Raw genomic sequence first — 12,031 nt, 5'->3', positions numbered from 1 at the left:
CCCTTTCCACTACATACTCTGTACCTGTCACTGAACTTTTTGACCTTCGTGTGCACTTGTCACTACTGTCCCCACCCCCGACGCATATACACACATACACATACGTGCACACGCGCACGCTCATACAAATTCTACACCGTGTCTTTGCACGGGGAATATTGCCCCAGATCGCCACACCCATCAGCTAATACGGCTCTGCCTGTGACCTACCCCAAGGCGTCAGTAGGAATGAGGGAAGGAGACAGGAACAGGGGGCCTGTGATTTGCACTAGGCTGTGTTCATCCACCCACCCCTCCTTCTCGGCGACAAAAATGCAGCGGTGTCACTTGCGACTTATACGTTGCAAAACGCCTCTCCTCCCCCTCCCCATCCCCAGTACCGCCCGCCTCCCCTCTCTCTTTGAGTTGGCGTGTAACCTTGATGATCCAGCCAAATGAGTTATTTGAGATGGAAACGTTAATTTATTTGAGCAGATGGGTGTCAGCGCTGCTCTGTAAAAAGGTGGCGGTATGCCGTCTTGGCCCAGAGTGCTACAGATGAAGTCGTGGCTGCGTCGCTGAATCACCGAGTGTGAACGGAATCATATGTTAACAGCACTAAGGGAAATGCCTATTTAAGCCGAGCCCTTCCAGAAAACAAATCATTACCCCCCAATTTTTGTTTTAAATCTGGATTTTCACATCTCTTGATTTGCCGAGGGTCTTGAAAAACCTGAAACTCATTATTTCTCAAAGTGTGGTCCAATGACCGCCCACATCAGAGTCCCCCAGGGGCTTTATTAAAAACACAGATCCGTGGGACCAATTCCGCCCCCTCCCCCCCAACCTACAGACGCCCACTCTCAGGGGTGCAGACTCCCGGGATTCTGCAGTTTTAACAAGCTCCCTGGGTGACTGTCGTGCACACAAAAGTTGGGCCCCCCCATTGCTGAAATGGTGCCCTCAAACTGCCCAGGAAAATCTTCAAAACAAAACAAAACAAGAAACCTTGGGATTGGGACTTGAGGTGGGGCTTTTTTTTTTTTTTTTCCTGTCCTGTTTTCTTTCTTTCTCTCGTTTCCTCTACCCTTACAGATTTTGTACAAAAAAAAAAAAAAAAAAAAAAAATTTTTTTTTTTTTTTTTACTTTTGTGGTCAGAAAGAAATAAAGGGAAAAGTAGCACAAAGAGACTATTTGTGCACTAGAAGCAAAAGACGGTTTGGAAATTTCAGGAATTTCCAAGACAAGGGATCTCCCTGTCCTTGGCACTGAACTTTAAGCCTGGCTTCTCCTCGGGCGCCCTCCCTCCTGCCCGCCTCCCCCTCCCCGGCCGCAGCCTCCTCTAAGTGTTACATCCAATTTTCTCTTGAATACTTGTAGTGAGGAAACGCAATGACTTCCCAGGGGACCCTGCTTATGGGGAAGCAGTGCAACGAGAAGATTTATGGAACGTCTGTAAAATATGTGTGTGGAAACTCACGACGTTTTGATCGCTACCAAGGAGAAGAATGGACAGTTTCTTACCAGTCAGTTTCATGGGCATTTTTTATGGGTTTTTAAAATTAATTAATTTTTTCCCCCTTTGTTAGGAATTCTTGGCACAGACACAAGCCCCGGAGAAAGGAAACATTGCCCACGGGCTGTGTGTCCAAACTGTCAGGTTCTCAATCCCAGATCTCTGGGGGCGAGGCCAGTCCTCGTGCGGTTCCCATGGAGGGGGGAACGGCCTGTCAATGTTGGCAAGAAGAGGGGGGTCTTATTAGCAGTGTTGCCACCACGGCTCTAACAGGCTTCGTGCACAGCCTCTTCCCTGGGCTGTCTCCACACCCAGAGCCATTTGCGGGATGAGAGAGGGCCTGGAATGTTCACCGCATCACGCCAGGCCTATCCACCTCTAGCACCCTGGTCAACTGCAGGGACCATCCGCTTGGCCTCTGGTTTTTCTCAGCCTCACAAGTTTTCGTTGCTCCCCCTGGGGACTTCGCGGCCAAAGACAATGAACCCGGCGGAATTTCCTGGCCGGAAGAAGAAGAGCGGGGCGCAGAGGGGGAGTTGGGGGCCCGCATCCTGCTTCTGTCACCGGCCCGTCCTGGGTTCTTTCTTAGCCACCGTCTCTTCTCCTGTGAAAGACAAATCCGGCGTCTGTTTTTTAGTGGCATGTGACAGAGATTAGAAAAAATATGTAAACAAATGCCCTGGCCCCCATCCCTACCCCCAGGGGACAGATGGCCACATCTGTAAGTCACACAGGGGTGGGGGCTGCCACTGGCGTCGTCCTCTGATACACAGGACAGCCCTCCACAATCAAGAATTGTCTGGCCCAAATGTCAGTGGTGCCAGGGTTGAGAAACCCTGATATAAAGGGCCTGGCACACAGTCGGGGATTAAAATGGTAATAATGAAAAAGGGTGTGGAGAAAGGAATATAGTAAGTGTATTCAGTAAACCTTACTATTATTAGTAGATCCAAGATAATTGGTAGTCGCTTCCTGGAAATGCCTCGAAGGATTCTTGGGCTACAAACAAGCTTAGCTAGACAGTGTCATGATTGATTAGTGATGTCTGCCGTGGGCATGGCAGGGGGAAATGGCAGCATGAGTGCAGTGTATTTTCTGACCCTGGACACTATGATGTCTAGCATCTGTTTCTGCTCTGACATCCTGTGATTCTATTGCTGTGACTCTGTGAGTCTATCTATAAACTTCTGTAGTCAGCATTATTTGCAGAATATTTAAGCAGCCCAGGCTCCTGCAGGCTTGCTTGGCAGGGCAGGCTGGGGAGCCGAGAGCCAGGAAGACAGAACCGGCTCCGTGCAAGGCAAAACAGAGCTGCTGAGAGCATGTGACGCGGGTGATGTGGCGGCTCCCCACTTACCCCCTAAAATAGTCCCCATCTCTCTCGGGCTAAAAATTTTTACTATTAGTCACTCCATTGGATTAAAATATTGTCTCCAGGAGGGCTTTGTTTAAATGCACAGGTATTGCCTAGAAGGGATAAGCATGCCGATGTGTTAACTTGCTAAATTCGTTGCTCAGCAGAATAGAGCTGAGAGGGAACGGGCAGGAGAGGAGGTTATTTTTGAGAGCGGGTGAAGAGGTTCAGGGCAGGAGTCAGACTGTACTACACAGCTCCAGAAGGTGCTGTGTACTCTGAATTAGGATGACCAACTCGTGCTGGGACTTTCTCAGACATCGAAATGAAGATCTTATCTTCCAGGAACTCCCACTGTCTCGGGGCACACCAGCGTGGTTGGTCACTCGACTCTAGGCCGTGTGGCATGGGGGGAACTGTGTAGTCCTTGCTGGGATTTGTCCCTCACGTGATTGCCCGAATTCTCTTTTTGGACATGCTCCTCCCTTGCTTAGGAACCTTCCATGGCTCCCCAAGGCCCACTGGATGAGGTCTCCTTATGGTGTTCAGGGTGGCCCTAGCCTTGCTTCCTGATGTCACCTGATCCACCACTCTCCTGCCAGGTGTTACATCACCTTTGCCATCCTGGAGACCCAATGAGTACTATTCTGTCTCCCTGGGTTAGAGAAGGAGCTTTCCTAGAAGGGTATCGGAGGCTATTCAACTTGTGTCAGCAGCGAAAGAGTTAATTAGCCTGCCCTTTGCATTATAAAACTCATCTGACTCCCCCAGTGGGTTGGGGCTTGGGATAAGGCTACCACTTTGTGCCAGGAGGGACCCCCACTTTGTCCCAGAGAGCCCCTGGAACCCTTGGAGGGAAAGGCCAAAGCCATCCGATATAGGAAAGCACCTCAATTGAAAATAAGGGCTCCTTCCTTCCTTTAGCCTCTAAGCTCTTCAGGCAGTTGCACATACATTACTTGGTAGATCCCCTGTGTATCTCTGATCAACAGGTAAGACAGGTGTCATGCCTGTCCGACAGGTAGAAAAACCGAGGTCCCAGGCAGAGGGCACTATACATCATAAAGGTTTCCAGACAAGGAGGGGCAGGCACAGTAGTGGCTAACGTCTCATGGCACATCGGTGGCTGCACGGTAGCTAATCAAAGTCTCCTGACCTATGATTTCTGATGTTTTCACTCATTCATTCATTCATTCATTCATTCACTCAGGTTTTTATTGAATGCTTATTATGTGTCAGGCAGTGTGTTCATCTCAAAACGATTACAGCCAGATTACAACCTGCAAGTCCCCCTACTACATTCCGTACGTGCCCTCATTTCAGGGCTCATGGCAGCCCAGTAGGGTCTGGTTACTATTACTATCCCCAGGCACAGGTGAGTAGCCGAGACAGAAGAGGGAAAGCAGTGCTCTCAGGGTCGCTCAGCTCCTAGGTGGCGCCTTTGCTGAGGCTTGTCCTGTGTGCTGGTGTGTGGTCTGCCCTGGTGGGGCCTCACTCTTGTAAGAAGAGAAACGGACCATTTTTCTGAGGCCTGCCCTTTGCCTCTAAGATTGGCCAAGCTGCTCCCGCCCCAGTGAGCCACATTCCAAATGGGAGAGAAAGAAGACCGTGTTGCCGAAGCATCTTCTATGGGACGGGCATGTCACATATGTTTTCCATGCCACCTGGCAAAGGAGCCGTAGTTGGGGCCAGAAGAAATCGAGGCTTATTGCGTTGACAGGGTTGGCCAAAGCTGCCGCAGCTGGTTTATGGGGAGTGGAGACCCAGCCTTGGATGGCTATGTCAACGACTCGCTTTTTCCCGCCAGTCAGCCATGGCTGTCCCAGAGGACGGGCGATAGGGAGAGAGTTTGCCGTGAGTCCTCAGGTCACACGAAAACCACAGGAGCAGTTCTCTTGCGGCTTGGTACGTGATCTTAGGCACAGACTTCTCCGGACAGGAACCAGAAAGCCACTCTCCCACCCACTGTAAGTCTGGGGAAGTGGGGAGAGGACCCAGGACTGGCCCCAGCTGAGTCCTGCTGCCCACGATGGGCAGCAGGTGGCGCTGTGGCCCCGGTTTAACAAGGGCAGCGGGAAGGTGGAAAGGAGGGGGGGAATCCAGAAAGAAAAACTAGTGGAAAACAAGGATTTAAAAGAAGAACAATTTGTTCCAAAACATTTGCCTTGTAACGGGGTCATCTATAAATTCTGGGATTTCCTGTTTGCTGCTGGGCAGGCTGGCCGGCAGGCAGGCCGCTCTCTTCTCTGCAGTCTGGAAGAATCATTTCAGCCCCACTCCCGAGCCCCGGCCTCCCCTGGCCCAGATTGGCTCTGAAATTTCCCGGCTTTTGTGCCCAGAAGCAGGATCCTGTGACAGCAGGTCTCCTCGAGCTGTGCTCCAGTTTCCGCTGGGTGGGAGGAGGAGCAAGACCGTGGTCTTTTTCAAAGGAGAGACTATATTTGTGATCTCCCTGTGCAAGCCGTGCTGCCGGGCTTGTTTTGAGTCATAAAGTAAGAGAAAAAGAATAAAATGAAAGAGACAGAGGTGGACCTCTCATTTTTACTTGTCATAGTTACGTGTGTGTGTGTGTGTGTGTGTGTGTGTGTGTGTGGTAAGAAGACTCAAGATGTATCCTCTTAGTGAATATCAAGTGTACAATGTGGGATTGTTAGCTGTGGTCACCATGCTGTGCGTGAGCTCCCCAGAACTTACTCATCTTCTCCCTGAAAGTTTGAATTCTTCCACCAACACATCCCCGTTTCTCCTGCCCTCCCAGCTACTGGAAACCTCCATGCTACCCTTGGCTTCTGCAAGGCTGACTTTTTGAAATTCTACATACAAGTGATACTCTGCAGTGAAGCCTTTCTGTGTCTGGCTTATGTCACTTAGCATAATGTCCTCCAGGTTTTTTGTTGTTGCAAATGACGGGATTTCCTTCTTTTTTTATGGCTGAATAACATTCCATTGTGTGTATATACCACATCTTCTTTGTCCATTCATCTGTCAGCTGGACACTTGAAGTTCTTTCTAGGTCTTGGCTATTGTGAATAATGCTCCAGTGATCATGGAAGATCAGGTATCTCTTTGACATGATAATTTCATTTCCTTTGGATATACACCCAGAAGTGGGATTGCTTCATCGTATGGTAGTTGTATTTTTAAGTTTTTTGCGGAAGGAGGTGGCCCCTTAAAAAAAAAGAGAGAGAGAGCTGTTCTGGTTAATAATGGGGATGGAAATGTCATTGGAAAAGAGAGAAAATTCTTTTTAACAGTCCAATAGGACTTGAACCAAGTCCAAAGCCCAGAGAGACGTCGATGGATAAATGTCTAGAGAAGATGTACACATCCATCCACCCATCCATCATCCACCCACCCATCCACCAATCAATCCACCCATTCACCCATCCACCCATGCATTGACCCACCCATCCATCCATCCATCCATCCATCCATCCATCCATCCATCTGTCCAGTTGCTCACTCATTCATTCAATTATGGAGCACCTACCATATGCATGTACCTTGTCTTGTTTTAGTCTGAAGCTAAGCCTAGACCAGTACTATAGTTCCTTCTGGGGCCAGTGGCATGTGGAGGGCATGTGAGTACCATTTGGAGATGGGATCCAGAAGGTGGGCTTAGGATTCCTGGACAACAGCTGTTGGGACCTTTAAATGAGGATTGCAACATATTTGGCCAGGGTGAGGGGTACAGTGTGTGGCTGAAAACGGAGTTTTTCTCTGAATAAGTCCAATGAGCCCGCCTGGGATCAACTCCACGAGGGCTGGACAATCTGGTCCCAGCAAATTAAAACAACATGGGCACCAGCCAGCTCCATTTTTGAAAACAGTATTTTTGTTGTTTTAATCAAGGACACCACCCTTGTCCCCTGCCCTTGACAACAAGCTCTGAATTGAAATGAGGCAGAATTTATAAGAAAATAAAGCAATTCTTGGTTATTCCAACACACGCTCGTTTTCCTTCCTATCAGCTGCACGATTTAAGTCCCTCTCTGTACCTCATTTTACCCTCTGTGCGCAGGCCTGTCAGGATGGATGAGCCCGGGCCAAGATAGTGTCTCGAGTGACGCAAGAGCAAAGAAGCCCTTTCCGTCTGTAGCTGAAGCCAAACTGTTGTGTTCTCCCAGGTGGGGAGTCCCTCTCCGCCAGGGTCTTGGTCCCTGCAGTGACAGTGGGCGGCCAGGGGGGCAGCATGAGTCCCTGGCTGAGTCTGTGTGTTAACTGTGCCTTTATTTTCTGCATTCAGATGCTTTGAGGTCTTGAGAGCCTGGCTACTCTAAAGGGACTGCCCCTCCCAGGGTTAGCGGGTCCTAGAGACAGTGAACAGCTTGCCAGGAAGTGTGCTTTTCAAACGCGGGCCAACCAATCCAGAGCTCAGATCTCCCACCATCTCCTTTGTGGGGCCCTCACACTCCAGGCCACTCACCACCTGTCCTAACCACCCCAGGGCACATAACTGGGGGCGGCCCCTCTGCCCCAGAGCTCACTGAAATTATTCAAATGAGCCTGCTCACCCTCCCTCTCCCCTTCCTGTAAAAACCACAATAAAGGTTCTTACCCATGTTCTCCCCACCCCCCGCCTGTGCCTCCTGATTGACCCTGGACCGTAGGCTGTGCCCCCTGTTTCTAGAGACCCGCAAGCATAAGAACCTTCTTCTTTCATGACCATCACCTCCCTGTCTGAACATCTTACATACCTGATGAAAGCAAATCTGGGTACCCTCACGACAGTCTGCACTTTCTGAGTGACAGTCACAGCCCCCTGTGCTCACTTACCTGCAGCCTCCTCTTCCATAACATGGAGAGTGACATCCAGTCACTGTGGGGATTGAGTAGGTGACAAAGCCATTTCCCAGCCTCAGGTCCCTCTTTATCCCACGTTCATGTTCTCTTTTCTTTGTGACACTTATGTGCATTCCAAGTGACTCATTTCTTTCTTTGCCCACCCCTCCCCCCACCACTAGAATGAAAGCTTCTGAGCACCCAGTGCCTAGACCACTGCCTGGCACCTAGTAGGTGCTCATTTAACAGTATGGGATGAATGCGAATGTGCCCAGCGCTTAGGTATGCCCGTGCGCTGGTTGCTTTCCTCCCTCCCTCATCTTTTGGGATCCTCTGGTGTGAACGGCCGTGGATCTGGGCCACTTGACAGACTGGAAACCACTCAGCGAGATTCTCGTCCCTTCTGCTGGCCTCGTACTCGCGTGGAGGCTCTTATCCAAGACACTCAGAGCACTTTAGAAACACGAATGACGTAAATGGTGTACTTTGTTCGTGGCAGGTGGGGCATGATTTGCTGAAGTGAGATGGTTCCCAACGAAGCCAAACCTGCTCTGGAGGAGAGTGGAAAGTTAAGCGCCGTCAGAGACCTCAGGGGCCATTGGGCCATTTGCCCAGTGACGTCCGGCCCAGTGGCTCAGGTCAGCAGAGATTCCTGGAAGGCGGCCCCTCCTAGGAACCCCTCCCTCCCCTCGCAGCCCCGTGCCCTGGAGCGGTATTGTTTTGCTCCTTTGGCAGAACTTCCTGAATCAAGTTAAGAGGATTCTCTGGCTGCCAGAAGGCTCCTTGCATGGATTTATTGAGTCCCCGCTTAGCAGAGGCGCTGAGGCTGTGAGTTGTATCATGCTCACACCCATTCATTCGACAGATCCTTTTGAGCACCCAGTCTGGGCCAGGCACTCTGGATAGAGGGACCAGGAGACCGATGAGGGGACACTGACTCATGAAGGAAGTACTTGGCTGAGCACACATAGCACAGGGTCTGTGGGAGCCCAGAGAAGTGAGTTGGGTCAGGACAGCCTTCTTGGAGGAGTCCTGCTTCTGTTGGTACTCGGGACTCCTTAAGTTGTAGGTTACAAAACCCCAACTAAAACAGGCTAAAGCCTTAAAGAGAAGACATCGGCTCACGGGATGCGCAAATCTAGGAATAAACTGGTCAGCGTCAGGCACAACTGGATCAAGGTGCTTGAATAAGGACTCCATCTCTTGGTGGTATTTCTCTCTCTGTATTGGCCTCATTTCCTCCCAGCTGTGGCCAGAATTCCTCCCACTTGGTGGAAAAGCTAGGAATTGGGAGCTTTTGGTTGACAGTCTTCCCTCCTACTACTATCTAAGTAAACATACTTACTTAGCCAGTGTTTACTGAGTGGTGAACAAGACAGTGTCCTACAGATTTATCCTACAGACAAACTTATGTTTATGCGCCAAAGACACATGTACAAGAATATTCACGTCAACATTGTTTATACTGACCAGAGCCTGGAAACGACTTTAAGTGGCCACCGACAAGGGATTGGTTAAGTAAATTACACCATGGAAGACCAGACAGCCCTTCAGAAGAATGAGTTAGATGTATATCAGTAGTCCTCACTCAGGGCAACCTCCCCCCCCTCCCAGCACGCCCCCCCCCCCCCCCCGCCATTTGGCAATGCCTAGGGACATTCAGTTGTCACAGTTGAGGGGGGAAGGGTACTAATGCACAGCACAGCACCCCTTCCCCGCAAAGAATTACGCAGCCCAAAATGTCAATAGTGCCCGGATTGCGGAACCCTGATCGGTATCTGCTGATACAGAAATCTTTAAGATATGTTGAGTTTAAATGGAAAAAAAAAAAAAAAGCATTGTGGAAAACAATAAATATAGTAGACCGCCATTTATGGAAAACAAGGGGCGTATCTATCTCTGTGCTTGTGTGAGGAGCACATAAGAGAGTGGGGGCTGTGCCTTGTGAAGGCCTGAGGGAGAGGTGCAGAAGAGAGATTTATTTTCACTACACGGCTCCTTTACTGTCTGAATATTTTTAGACCGCATACGTGTATTCTTTTCCTTTTTTTTATGTTTATTTATCTATTTTGAGAGAGAGAGAGAGAGCGAGAGCCAGGGAGGGGCGGAGAGAGAGAGGGAGAGAGAAAATCCCAAGCAGGCTCCACAGTCAGCATGGAGCCCAGGGCGGGGCTCGATCTCATGACCATGAACGAGATCATGACCTGAGCCGGAATCAAGAGTCGGACGCTTAACCCACGGAGCCACCCAGGCGCCCCATAGACCACATACGTGTATTCTTAAGAAAAAAAAAAGTGTGTGTGTGTGTGTGTGTGTATATATATATATATATATATATGAAGTCTAAAAGTTTGACCACACCCACCCACATTTCCTGCCTCCCATGTCTTCTCCCTCTGAGACAATTAGCTGAAGAACATCCCACCAGGTCTCAGCTGGAACAGCTCACAGAGATCAGATCTTAGAAGTCATCACAGAGGCCTCAGAGGTGCCGACTTAGACCCATCTCAATGCGTCTTCACTGGAGGACTAGAGCCTTTGCCGGAGGGCCTCTTAGAGCCTTTAATGCAAGCGTGTGCACGGCACACGTCTCGGAGGGGACACGGCAAACAGAATTAGCACATGTCCTTGCCTCCTTTAGTCATTCCCTAGGGCTGCCATAACAAAGTACCACAAACGGGGTGGCTTAAAACAACTGGAAGCTACGTGTTCACAGCTCTGGAGGCTACAGGTGTTGGTCAGCAAGGCCTTGTTCTCTCTGAAGGCTCGAGGGAAGAATCCTTCCTTGCTCCTTCCAGCTTCTGGAAGTCTCCGGCGGAGTCTTAGGCATTCCTTGGCTTGCAGCTACATCCCTCCTGCCTCTGTCTCCATCACCACACGACCTCGTCCCTGCGTGTCTGTCTTCACGTGGCCGTGTTCTTACAGGAACGCTCTATCCAAACCGTGTTGGATAAAAGGTCCGCTCTGCTCCAGCATGACCTCATCCTAAGTGAGCTAATTACAATTATTCTATTTCCAAATAAGGAAGCCTTCTGAGTTATTGGGAAGACTTCAGTATATCTTTCAGGCGGACGGCATAATTCAACCCGACAACTCCTAAGCACACACACGTATGTGAATAGTTCTTTCCATTTCATTAAAAACAGACAAACCAACAACCCTACTGTTGCACTGATTATGCTTCAAGAAATGTGGATCCCACGAAATATCTTCACTTTACGGTTGAAGCGTCTGACGCCCAGAGAGGGACGGTCATTAGCCCAAGATCGCATGGCACGGGTAGGGCTGACACTAAAATCCAGGTCGGCTCTCTCCTGGAGGAGACGGTCTGTGAACCCTGTCTGTCCTTGTAGGAGCTGCTCTTTGTATGTGAGGCCACGGCTGACTGGCTGGTGATCAGGAGGGCGTCCATCAGCTCCTCCGTCCGTCCCGTGCTGCCACCCGTTACCTCCCAACACGCAAGCAGAGTTACCCGGCAGATCAATCCCTGCTCCTAGACACACGGGATCCTATTTCTGAATGTCCCCAAGGGTGTTCTTGGGGTCTCTGGGTTGTAGGTGACAGAAACCACTGCAGAGGCATCTCTTGGCTCATGTATCCGCAGAGGCACAGCTAGATCCAGGATCCCTGAGCCATCTCTCTCCCCTGCCCTCCATCTTGTTTCTCTGTGCGTTGGCGTCATCCCCAAGCACACTCGCCACACGGCCGGAAGCATGGGGCCTGCCTCATCAGCATTCGTGGGAGAGCCTGCCCTTTCCCCAGGCTCCAGCCAGCGTCCCAAGGACGGCTTGCTGGCCACGTCCCAGAACCCATGCCTATAGCCAGAAGTTTTTGGTTCTCTGCTTGGCCTGACCTGGAGCAGTGAGTGGGGTCAACTCCACCCGAACCGTAACAGCTGAAAATGGGGGAGCGCCAGTTCCACTCGAAGGTCAATTGAAATACATGCGTGCACTGCAGTGAGTTAGCTCTGTTCCCCCTTCACTGATTCCTCTCCAACTCTGCAGGTGCATGCAGTGGTGACTGGGCGAGAAGACTGCAAGGCTTTAGACAGCCCCTCCCCACTGCAGGGGGCCATTTTGAGCCATGGACGGTTTGGCTTCCTCTGGGTTTCTGTAATCCTTCCCTCACACTACTGGATGTTTACTTTTCTATCCCTCACCCACAACCAGGCTGTAAACTCCTTCTGGGACCTTGGCTTATTCCCCTTTGCAAACCAGCATCTAGCACTGCAGGTAACAAGTAGTCTCTTAATAAATGTCCACTGAATTGGGAATCTCTCATAAGGCCAAGGATATGGTAAGTACACTGTAAAATTTTGCTGAATGAATGAGTGAATGATTGGATGGAGGGAAGGAGGGAGGGATGGATGGATGGATGGATGGATGGATGGATGGATGGT

The 12,031-nt window shown here is 50.2% G+C and overlaps 1 long non-coding RNA gene across 1 annotated transcript; it reads right to left on the bottom strand.

The window, feature by feature from the left end:
- Window positions 1-1,507: 1,507 nt before the first annotated feature.
- LOC109277588 (uncharacterized) lies at window positions 1,508-7,759 on the bottom strand. Its single transcript, XR_002085221.2, has 2 exons — window positions 7,627-7,759; window positions 1,508-2,100 (listed from the first exon to the last, which is right to left on the bottom strand). It is a non-coding gene; the product is annotated as an uncharacterized LOC109277588 (long non-coding RNA).
- Window positions 7,760-12,031: the final 4,272 nt, after the last annotated feature.

Source organism: Panthera pardus, unplaced genomic scaffold, assembly GCF_024362965.1.
Source record: "Panthera pardus isolate Hobbes unplaced genomic scaffold, ASM2436296v1 HiC_scaffold_15, whole genome shotgun sequence".
In the NCBI taxonomy this organism is placed as follows: domain Eukaryota; kingdom Metazoa; phylum Chordata; class Mammalia; order Carnivora; family Felidae; genus Panthera; species Panthera pardus.
Note: the sequence above shows the minus strand (reverse complement) of the source record. Positions and strands in the feature narration are given on the sequence as shown.